Source organism: Embiotoca jacksoni, unplaced genomic scaffold (genome assembly GCF_022577435.1).
Source record: "Embiotoca jacksoni isolate LCO1_2020_lvr unplaced genomic scaffold, fEmbJac1.0.p SCAF_16, whole genome shotgun sequence".
In the NCBI taxonomy this organism is placed as follows: Eukaryota; Metazoa; Chordata; class Actinopteri; family Embiotocidae; genus Embiotoca; species Embiotoca jacksoni.
In genome coordinates, this window is record NW_027185296.1 from 3229840 (window position 1) to 3242125 (window position 12286).

Here is a 12286-nt window from a genome sequence, read left to right on the forward strand (position 1 = left end):
GGAGCATCGTGTCACCAGCAGCTTACATCAGGGCTATATAGGTTATGACCGGCAAATCCTGGGAGTGGATGCTGCAAGTCCCCCTCCCTACTTTAGTCTTGATTTATCGGTCTATCTTCATCCATCTGCCTCCATCTGCCTCGCTCTCCCTCCCTCACTTGCTTATCACACAGCGTAGTGTGTGTGTGTGTGTGTGTGTGTGTGTGTGTGTGTGTGTGTCTGTCTGTCTGTGTGTTTGTGTTTGTGTTTGTGAGTGAGCGTTCACATATGGCTTTTCGTTCCGGTGGCAAGCAGAAGAGACTGAAATACAAGAGTCCAACTCCTCCTCACTCCTCTCTCTATCTCTCTCTCTCTCGTCTATTCTTAGTCCTCCTCCCTCTTTCTTCCTCAATCATCATCGCCATCATCCGCCAGTCCAGCCTGCCCCACCAGCAGCCTCTTCACCTTCAGCTGATTAACAGCGGTTCAGGTGAGCCCCCCCCCCCACCCCTCCCGGCGCCTCCCGCCTCCTTGCGAGGGTCATAATGCAACACCTATGATGTCACTGTGCAAGGAGGAGGGTTTCCATGGTTACCAGGATGTCTTCTCTGTCTGTGGGCGTGGAAGGGAGTTCCCATTACTGTCTCTTGCGTCTAGTTGGTGTTTGCTTTGCGGGCACTGTGTTCTCCGTCCGGGGCCGTTCTGTCAGGTGCGGTGAGGTAAGTCTCTATAGTGCAGTGCAGAAAGCACAAGGGAAGCACAACACGATCCCTCTGGGTTCAGCGTGTCTGTCGGTGTGACTGAGGGCATCGCTGGTCGGCCGGTTTGTCTACCTGACAGAATAATTAAAAGCTGGAGATGTTGCAGCATTAAACCAGGAAGCTGCAGTCGTGTCGTACTCCTGTGGTCTGTTATTCCCCGTCTGTTCGTGCGCTGCAGTCGAGGTGCAGATCATTGGATGAGGGCCGTTCCCGCCGTTGGTCTGGCTTCTCGCTGCTTTTGTGTCAGCAGAGACGCTGGCTGTGAAGCCTGCATGCGTGCTTTCTGTGCTTAGTCTGTCACTTGACAAAGCAGCGTCCCTCTGTGTCCCCGACTGTGTTTACAGTTCAGTTGGTGGTCAGAGTCCAGTTGGGATGGGAGAAGGACACAGAGTGCAGTATTGATTTTGCTTTCCAGTTTTTTTTTTGTTTTTTTTTTTCCTTGCTGCTTATTCTCATTCCTACTGTGACTTCGAAGGGACACAATGCCCCATCCCCACTGGATAAAAGTTTCTGAGGGGATCTCTGCAGGCCCATTCCTCGATAATGACAACACTGCTGGACTGATGTGAGAAAACAAATGGAGCGTTCAACCTATCAGTAAAAGCTAATGCATTTATTACAATTCCTGGTGATAAAATAAGGAATTCAAATGTACGACCTCTGGAATACTTCCGGTATCTTTCAAACCGAAGTGTCAGGTTAGTTTCACCTTTCAACGTGTCTGTGGTTCATACACCATTTTTTTTCTGTTGATATTGTACACAAGCAGGGCCACAAATAACAATAATTCACAGGCTTTGGTTCACTGTTTGGTCTTTGAGATGTCAGAAAATTGTAAGAAAAGTCTACTAGTGTTTTCTAAAGACCAAAGTGCAACTTAAAATGTCTTTTGTCCTGACCAATAGGCCACAACCACAAGATGTTAATCTTATCACAGAGGACTAAAGGATGCATCCAAGAAGCTGCTGTCAGAGAATTTTAGCTTTTTTCTTTATTAAAAAAATAACTCAAAATGATTTATCAATTATCAAACAGTAAGCCATTCATTTTATGTTGATTAACTAATCTATTAATAGTCTAATCATTGCGGTTATGAACACAACAGGAACTTAGTATTACATTTTACATTTATTACATTTTATCGTGGAGTATCTTTTACTCCACGATAAAATGTAACGTGACTTTTCAGGATTTAGACATACAAAGTAAACAACACTGTAGCAATGAATGCTGGTTACTCTTTTCCAAGGAAAGAAGATGACTGTTTTATAGTTTTTTGACTTTCAGCTGAGTCATATTGTGATTGAATCAGGATTCTATGATGCAATGAACAATTATTTTCATTATTGATAAAGTAGATACATTTTTTTATTTAACTGTTTTTGTAATGTAAAAAAAAAATAGTGAAAAGGACCTTCCCATAGCCCAAGGTGATATAACCATTACAGAAGATTTATTTTAGCATCTAACATGACAAAAAAGCATCAAATTCTCAGATTTAAAAAGCTGGAATCAGCAAATGTTCAGCATTCTTGCTAGAAAATGACCAAAATGATTACCTTTTTATAAAAAATACTATCAGATTTATGCCCTGCTTGCTTGACTTTGACCTCAGTGCAGTGGCCTCCTCGATTTGCTGTTAACATCATGAAAATGAATACATTTCTAACACTTATTTCACAGAACAAATGACATATTTTCTGAACGTAGGGAGTTCAATCACTGAAGTCATCACAAGAAGAGATGTGTATGTATCGTGGGTGGCTAATCATCTTGGCTGAACAGCATAGCATGTATTAATCAATCGATATTTATTTTTTCAGTGTTTCCACTCGGATTTCATTTGAACCATATTGCCGAGCACAGCAACTGTTTCCCTCTGGTGAATAGCAACGACCTCATGCTAGGTGTCGGTTGGATGAAAACTGTTGAGGGGTCTACTCTGAGAGGATGCAGTGTGTGTTTGTGTTTGTGTGTCTCTGCACACGATGACAGACGGACTAAAGCACTGGTTTGCATCTGAAAGAACACGGCCATGTTGAGATGTGAAGCACAGGCTCGTCTGCAGCTCCTCTGCAAAGGGCTCGAACAGGCAAACATTTCAACGTGCTTCATTCACACACAGACACTCATCCGAGATGGCTTTGCCAATTATCCTGCAGCATGCTTGCCAATTGCGCTGAGATTTGGTATTTATTTTCATCAGCTGCGGAAATCTTAATGAATATTGATGTGGGTCTTCTTTTATTTTCCAGCTTGTCGGTTGGTTTGTTCGCAATTCAGATTGATTTGGGCGAGAAAACATAAACATGTTTGACCTTGTGTCGCTGCTCTGTTGGAGTAGGCTCGCTCTGTCACTTGTGCAGCTGTCTGTCAGTAAATGTGATGAACATGGAGGCATACTAAAGTCGAACATAGAAAAGCAGTGCTCGTAAAAACATAAACTGCAGTGCTGAACACCTTTTTATAGGTCAACAATTAGCAGCAGTCTTCACTTTGGAGAATTGACAGCCACGATAGAAAAATAATATTTAACTACAGATGAGAATAACTGTTAAGTCCAAAAATAGGAACATACAAAGGGCTCTGCAACATTTATACAAGTCAAACATGGACAAAATGTACCCATAGTAGACTGAAAGCCAGCTGACTCACCTGATTCTACCTATGTATTATTACTTGTCGCGCTTTGATATCACTCAAGCCCTTCAGTCACATTTCCACCCTTTTTTGCTCCTGTTCTTCACCCTGAAATCAGTCATCTCAGGCTCTGACCTGCTTTTACCCCGGTCACAATTGGAAACAGCAGAACAAAGTGCTACCAGAAGGAATAAAAAAACGGGCATGACTACTCGGCTTTTGCTCTTTGAGGGAATATGTCTCACTCTTGAAAACTCAGTGCTGCAAGCGGCGGCCATTAATAGGCCTCAGAGGGAATATTTTATCCTCTGGTCTAGCCAACATTAGGTGGAACAATCCATTTTTGTATGGGTTGGTTCTACCTGTACCAAAAGGCACAGCTCAGATTTCAATTACACTACTGTGCTGGTCTCTGAGGTTGAGCGCTAATGGTGTCCCTCACCACTTTCTTCTTTCAACCCTTTGTTTTGTCCTCTAATTTTTTTCTCTTTGCGTAAGCTACAGTCGTGAAAGGAAATGGTAGGAGGCGCCCAGACCATACAAATTTCACCTCCACTGGCTTTTATGGGCCTGGAGTAAAAACACTGGCTTCTTACCAAAGTATATGCATGTAACTTTGTGTCTAAGACCTGCTCTTGTTTCTTGACCAGCACATGCCTCAGCTATGTGCAGTAAGTCTCTCATTGTCAGTCACAAGGCCAGTTTCACTTAACAGAACAGAGGCGCTCCTGTATGTCCTCGCCCCCCCCCCCCCAACCCTTCACCCCCCTCTGTTTTCACGTCCATTACCCCCTCCATGACCACTTGTCATCCTCATTACAGCAGCGAGAAGGAGGAGAGAGATGCTCGACAGCAGACCGTGAATAGAGAGCGTGGAGACGTACACTACTTTAAGCAAAAGCACCCGCACTCAGGAGGAGAGAAACCTTTACTGTGTGTGTGTGTGTGTGTGTGTGTGTGTGTGTGTGTGTGTGTGTGTGTGTGTGTGTGTGTGTGTGTGTGTGTGGCTTTCCAGGGCTTGTCAGGCTGATGGAGAGCTTAAACTGGGACAAGAGGAGAGCTGCAGCATTTGCTGCCTGGCTAGAGTAAATATTATGGCGCGTTGGCCCAGGAGTCATACTGAAACTCTGCTCTGTCACAGAAAACAGCAAAGACGCAGTCGACACACAGTAGCACACAGACGCAGTTCTCCATCACAGTGTCGTGTAGCAACTTCAGGTACAGGATCTGGATTTTTTTTTTTTCAGTTTTCTGACTTCTGCTAGGTCAAAACAATACTTTCATTACGTTAGTCAGAAAGGAGTGTCTGCTGTTGCACTGGAGTATTTGTAGTCTATATATGTAACATAAAATCATATAAATCTTTCATAGATCTTACCACATCATCCACACTGTTGCAGCTATAACCTTAATAGGTCTGAGAAACTGGTGGGCCTTTTTCACAAATGACATGTTGAGATGTCACAGTTGGAAAAAAGCACAGCTATAAATAATGGAAATTCATGATGGCTGAATTAAGACTCCTTGTTTTGTTCATGATTAATGTTTACATCACTGTGATGAAGTAAGTTGATTTGTCTGTTATTTTGCTCTACTTGCCAAGAACAGAAATTTCTGTCTGTGTATTTTAATGACACATGGAATTTAATATAACCGTATTGATATTGTAAAATTTCTCAAAATTCACTTTCAAAACGATTTATATACGGTGTGAAGTAACCAGCTGGGGACTTCTGTTTTTGCGCCCAGTTTAGTCGGTTCCTGCTTGCCCATATTTTTTGGACATATGTGTGATGATAACTGCCTATTCTTAACAGTCAAACTGGGCGTTTTTTTTGGTTTTTTTAATTAAGTAAATATATCAACTTCAAAATCAAAGTATTTCATCATATCAATACAACTGCTGATCCTTTGCTGTTGCCTTCAACATAAAATCATGTCTCCCAACCGTTCTCAAATGTTTCACACAATATTTTGTCCATTTTTATGAAATTAAACATTAACCTCAAAAAGAGTGGTAAAAAAAAAAAAAGCACAAATAGTGCACATCTAATGAGTGTAACTACTGTTTCGGCAGCCATTCACTAACTATCCTAACCATGAGATGCATCAGGACATGAGTGTCCTACCACTTTCTTCCTCCGTTAAAGCTCTATAAATTCTCATTCTGTCTAATGCATTTGTAAATGCTCTGTGGGTAACTCTGTGCTGCTGTACTGAGGGAACCAAAGGCTCATTGTAAAGCACTGGCCAGCTCAGTTCCTTTCAGTTTATTGTAGAGCAGGCCAGACAGCAGAGTAGGGCTCAGCACTCAGTATGAGGAAGCAGAGGGTGAGTCTGTGCTCTGTCACAGGTGGATTCACTGAGAGAACTGCTACGCAGTAGTGAATCTCCCTGCGGCTTTGGCCACAGCTGATCACTTCCTGATTACAGTCTGGCCCTCCTGTTACAGGAGCCTTATGATGGGAACTAATAAACACGGAAGCAAATCCTATCCAAAACAAAAAAAAAGTAGTCTTGGCCTCTCCTGTCTTTCACTTTTGTTCAGCCAGTTTTTCAGGCTCTATGGTCGCTCGCTCTGGCACAACCCAGCGTTTGAGAAACCTTTACACTAACTGCACACTGCTCAGCCTGTGTGAACGGTGTGTGTTTACGCAAGCATGTACGCTCACATCTCCCTGAACAAGTCCTTTTTGAGTTCCTCCTTCGACAAACTGACTTGTAAAGGAGGCTTTATTCACAGAACTGAGAGCAGGTCACGTCTCACCCCCAGGTATGCAGGCATGGGCAAGCCTCTGTGTTTGCCAAATCACATTCATTTTAAGCCCTTGGGTGTTTTCCATGTGTTATGGGTGCCCTTTGAACTTAACATGGAGTTGGAGCTCTTTGCCTTGCCGACCTCTGTGTTATTATTTTGGTGTACTGAAGATTGCTTACGAGGTGAAACACTGACACACGGCTCTGTGCCAAATCTGGTGTAAGTTTAGCTAGATATGATGCAAGACCTGCAGGTGACATCGTGACACACTTTTATCTTTAAATTGGGTTACTACTTTGCCTTGGCAAGTGTACCCTTGTTGAATGTTAAGCATCTGGAGCGAGTGGCTGAGGTGGTTCTGTGCCAGTAAGAATTAAGAACTTTTATCCGTTTCACACACGCAGGATGTTTCTCAGATCATGTTGGCTGTGTGTGTGTGTGTGTGTGTGTGTGTGTGTGTGTGTGTGTGTGTGAGAGAGAGACAGGGAGATTGCTGGTGTGAGTGTCCTCGCTGACTCGCCAGACTAAGCTTGTCCCATTGACACACTTCACTGTCTGCAGGAGGAGACGACTTCAGAGCAGCTCAGTCCAGCTGTCCTGTGGGTTGAATCAACACTGAGCAACGCCCCGCTGTGGTCTTACATGTGGCACAGAGTGGCTCAGTGCTGCTAGGGTCGCCAGGGCTAAAAGTGTGCACTGATCTCATTGTAGAGTGAAACACATGCAAAAAGAGTAGGAGGATGCAAACAAGTCTTCAACACTGGCACACTAGAATATCCTGGTCCTTAAGTCTTCTTTATTGCAGTGGATTTTTTTTTTTTTTTGCTTGTAAACTATTTAATACAAAGCTGTGTGTATTTGGTGCATGTGTCTGCAATGTAAGACGTTCAATCAAAAAGTAATTTTCTCCATTTTGACTGTTTCATTTGAAGAACTTTTAGAGGCCCAAAGGGATAATACCAGCCTGATTCAGTTTTCATTACTGTGATTGTAGTCTGGAAACGGCTTTCACATTAAGGTTTGCCACGTTGTAGTTACAGCTGTTGTAGAGTTTTGCCTGGTTTCAATGCATATAGTGTTGAATGCTGATTGGTTAAAGGCTGCTCCAAAGGTTTCAAAATTAACACTAGGTTTACGGCCATTAAGCGGCGACTACTGGAAACAAGTACCCATGTTGGGTTCCCAGACCCGCATATTCACACATTGATTTTGAGTCTGAAACATCAGGCAGGCTAAATCCTGAAACAAAAAAACAAGCCAACATTCGACAAAAGTCAAGAAAATAAACACAATTTTGAATGTCAAAAGTTTTTTTTAATTTTTTTTATTTTTCACTCTGGTAATATTGTTGAACATTTAGGGCTTCTACCACAAACTGTATATAAAAGTGGATGTAGCTTCCAGGTCTGAAATATGAGGCCAATTCGTAAATGCCTTAAACTGCATTACCACAGAGGGCTGCTAGTGGTTGGCTCCAATAAGGCTCCGGCTTCATAGACTACCATTCAACTTCTCCAATGAAATACAAAGCCAATACATTTTTTTTCCACGAGTTATTTTGGTGTTGTTATCTGCAGTCCCGGCTCTCCCCCGGTGGTACATCTGAAAATAATCACATTTATCATCATCATTGGTTAGAATTTAGGTCTCAAAAAGCAGTATTATTTGGGGGCGAGCTGGTTGATTGACAGGCCTCTGGTGCATTAAGGTTTGCACTATAGGTGGGCGTGGTTTAGTGTCCTAGGGTTTCCAATCAGAGTGAGTCCGAGCCACAGCCCGCTCCTCCCGAGATCATCCAAATATGGTCCCTTCTGGCACCGAGATAGCAAGCTGGTGACCACCGAAACTTGACTCAACACTTCAGAATGGCTGATCACAAACCAACGGGTGACGTTACTGTTGGTTGCCGCTTGGCTTCCACTGAAGCAAAACTGCATTTTAAAGAACTAAATGTTCATGTTTTTGTGGAAATAAAACACTGGATGGTCTTGAAAGAAATCTACTAAAATCAGCAGCGTGTGCATCAGCCAACTCTTCACCCATAAAACCCTCAGTTGATTTTGTTTTTTGATGCTTCTGGGAAAACCAGATTTCTTGCAGAACATGTTTTGACTGCTTGAATTTCAACAAACAACTGAGTGTTGTGTCATTATTGAATCCTTTGCCCTTTATAGGCCTCCCTGGTATTTATTTATAGGTGTATTTGACTTTGTAATGGTCTGCCCACTAGCTGTAGCCGATTCGTATAAACCAAGTAATAGCTGCTTGGCTTACAGATCCACAAAGCCAAGCATCATCCTTGCACACAACAATGGCTCTGGGACTGCTTGCCTATTTTTAGTCTGCTCCTACTCACAATTTGATGTTTCAATACACACAAATCACAGCCCTTCAAATTGATGCTGCCCACACACCAGAGACCCTGTGAAACTTAAAATCTATCAAGTCTTCCCACATTTCTCAATACACTTCCTCCAGAGGTCTGCTGAGGGGAGTTTCTGTGCTTTGCTAATCTAATGTTCCCTTCAGTTCCTCATTAATAGACCACAGTGTAGACCCGCTTGACGGTTCCCGAGCTGCATCCTCTCTTTCGTTGGCTTTATTCACCTTTTTCTCCTTCTTTTTCTGTCTCTGTAGCTCTCTCTGGCCTCTGTTTCTCAGTGTGCTGTGACTCTGACAGGTAAAATGCACCCTGGTGGCAGAGAGACAGTTGCATGCACGCACACACACACACACACACACACACACACACACACACACACACACACACACACACCTCGTACTGCTCGGTGCACAATTCTCATTTACTGTATGTGGCTCTTGTCAAGAAACAGATTATGTCAGATGAGATTATTTCTGTGTCTTTACGACAACGTGCCTCAGACTGTATTAAGATCTTCCAGCTGTGCACGTCATCATGGGTTTATGAGTGTGTGTGTGTGTGTGTGTGAGACATAATTGAGTTGTTCCAGAGCGGTAGTCGGAGTGAGAGGTGTCCTCGGCGGCCTGGAACAGGCTGATAAGCTGCTCTGTAGTCCAGGACTCGTGCTCAGGCCACAGGTGACACCACACACAGCTGCACACACTGACACTAATCCCAAGCTTGCGTGCTTGCGGGTGTGCGCGCGCATACGTGCGTGTCTTCATTCATGCCCCCCAGGCACAACTCCTTCTCGCCTGCAAGCCCTTTGACAAATTCATGTGAAAGCTCTGCTAAGGCTCCAGAGGTTAATGCCTTTTCACCTATAGAGCTGGGAAAGTGTGAATCTCCTCATGGTGTACTGAACACACTCCTCACCAGCTCACAAACTATGACTCGTAAACTTGACATAATACAGAATTTTATTTTTTCCATTAATTTCAGGAACGTACAACGGTTAGTTTTATGTGATCAAAAATGTAACATTTTCCCTTTAAATACTGCAGCCTCTGAAATGATTACACAGTTCAAGCAACACCTTAAAACACCTTACTTGAAGGTAAAACTTAAAGTTAGCTCACCTGAAACGCCTTCAGTATCTGTTACATTGATAAAACGGTTAGTGTGTCCTGAAAAATGTTACTGCTCATCTGATTGCTGTAGTCGCTTGCCTCTTGGGACTTCCTCGCAGTTCTGTAATGAATTTCCAGATCTCCTAGCACCTGGCAAATTAATTATGTTGGCCACAACTATGATGATAAGGTTTTTCATGTAAGGTTTTTGTCAAAGCAAAACAGGATTTGTTTTACAGCAGTAGTTTCACGTGTTCTGTTTTTTTCTGCGACATGTCAGCACATTTTGTAAAAAGGACCTTCCAATACACAGACACAATAACATGGTCACAACCATCCCTAAAGGTAAGACATTCAGTACCGGCACACACGGACCACCACTCCCTGCACCCTGTACACCTGCTGCTTTGTGTCGCCTCCAAGGTGATGGAGGCTGGTTGGCCGCAGCCTAAACACAGCAGTGAACACGGGCCTCCTGTCAACTTCAAACGCTCTGAAGGAGGGAGGAAGGGCAGGCGGTGCTCTTTTGAAGCTCTGTGCTCATCTTTTTCTCTGTGGCCTTTTTTCTATCCCACCTTCTGTCTATCCTTTCCTTCACCCTTGCGCCCCCCCTTGCCCCCCCCTTTTGTCTCAACCCACCTACTTCCTCTTTTCCGTTGTCTTTTTCTCTCTCTTCAGTGTTTTCCTGCCACTTCATAAAGCCTGTCCTTCATCCAATGCTCCTCCTCCTCTCACTTGTGTGCTGGTGCATCAGATTTAATTTGGGTGATGGGTAATCATCGGCTGCGTCTGTCTGTGTCTGTGTGTGTGTGTACGTGCATTTTTGTTTCTGGCAGCAGTCAGATGGGCTCTGTCAATGACAGGATATGGCATGTGTGAGTGACATGGAGACTGCCCTCAATGTAATGTGTCTGACATTGTGTGAGGCCTCCCATGACAGAGTGCGAGATTGACTGACAGTGACGTTCGCAGCTTTGTGTCAGCTGTCCTGCTCCGCGGGAGGGTTTCTACTTTCATCTTTTCTGAATGATTTCGGAGTGTTTATTTAATTCCTAACCAAAAGCTTCAACGTGAAGTTAAAATGATGAGACGGCTTACAGAAACTTATCGGTGATTAAATGATCATTTTACGGCTTCACTGATCAATATTTTTATATCAACAGTCAATTAAATAATTACACATAATGTGAAAGGTGTCACTTGTAGTGATGCAGCTGCAGTTCCCACCATGTTAGCACATTTCAGCTCATTGTTTCAGCCACTTCACTCTTTTGGTTCAGTCACACTGCTGCTGTCATTAACTTTACATCCACAGAAGACAGAGTATTTCCACTAAAAATCCATTTTACACTTCCTGCTCCACGCCAAACACCAGACAAAGCTAGCACACAGCTAGTGAACAACGTTTGGCATTAATTTAGCATGTGGCAGCTAAAGAGTTAGATACTCCCCTCAGCAGGTGATGGAGCTAAAATGGGCGTGAATATTAGATTAACTGGCGGAAACCAGGTGGCCAGAAATACGACTCCAAATGAATTCTAATGTTGCTTTGTGTCTGCTCAATGAGTAAAGGCAATGTTTTGCCAACATGTTTGCCAAGTCAATTTTGTAAATACACAAATCGCTTTATGCAGGTAGGCTTTTTCCTAAGAGTATCATAATAACTTTAAGGAACATTCTTCAAATTTGGCACAAAGGTTCCCTTGGACTCGAGGATAAATTGTTCAAATTTTGGTGGTAAGAGGTCAAAGGTCACTGTGACCTCATAAACCACGTATGTCCAGAATTAAATGCTAACTGTGACTATGTTTCAGACACATGTCTAGGATAAAACGATGAAGTGGTGACATTTTATATCCAAAGTGTCAAATGTCAACTTCACTGTGGCATCATAATGTTCTGTAAAAAAAACCTTTTCTGGCTCTTTTTCAACATCATGACGACAATAAAGAGAAGGGGAGATTGTGACCACATTTCACATTTGGTCAGATACTAAATTGTTGACACTAATCTTGGGTGTCCACGATCTGTGAGGAATTGATTACTGTCAATCAGCTTTATGGGCCAGAAATGTGAACACATTACGAATTCCTTCAAAGTCTTCACTACATAGCCTATATTATGTGAGTCTAAACGTTTATGAATGTGAACTGCAACTTGACTAGTTGGCGGAGACATACAACTGCAAGGCGGTAATTCTAGTTTCATTTTATACTGTGCCATCGAATCCTCAGCTCTGTTTATTTTGTTCATCTTTGAATATTTGAAGAGAATTAGTCCTGATGCTTTTATGTTTAAAGATAATTAATTCATTAATCATTAAAATAATCAATGCATAATAAATGAAAAATATTCATCATCCCTCAGCAGTGTATGGATACATTAATTAAATGAGAAGAATGACATATTCCAGCCGTATTTCAAACAGGTCATGTTGTTTATCTACTCGTTGCCCCCTCCTCCCCCGCTGCTTCTGCTCACCACATGTTATGTTTAGCCCTAAAAACGAACTTTTACAAGGTTGAAGTAATAATCTGCAACATGTGCAACAGATATACAGTATATAGAGGATGGCCAAAATTTAGCTAAATATATTTATAAAACCCACTCTGTTTAAACTTCAAATCTTAGCACTACCAGATCTGTATATCTAAGT

General features: G+C 42.7%; 1 protein-coding gene across 2 annotated transcripts in view; it reads left to right on the forward strand.

Moving 5' to 3' along the window:
- The window catches only part of LOC138198695 (uncharacterized protein C1orf21 homolog), a 28966-nt gene that overhangs the window by 1393 nt on the left and 15287 nt on the right, over positions 1-12286 (forward strand). Inside the window, exon 2 of one of the 2 annotated variants that reach the window (XM_069150273.1) lies at positions 368-469. The exons of the other annotated variant lie outside the window; for it this stretch is intronic. The gene's annotated coding sequence lies outside the window, so the exon portion shown is untranslated. The remainder of the gene's footprint in view (positions 1-367; positions 470-12286) is intronic. 2 annotated transcript variants of the gene reach the window in all.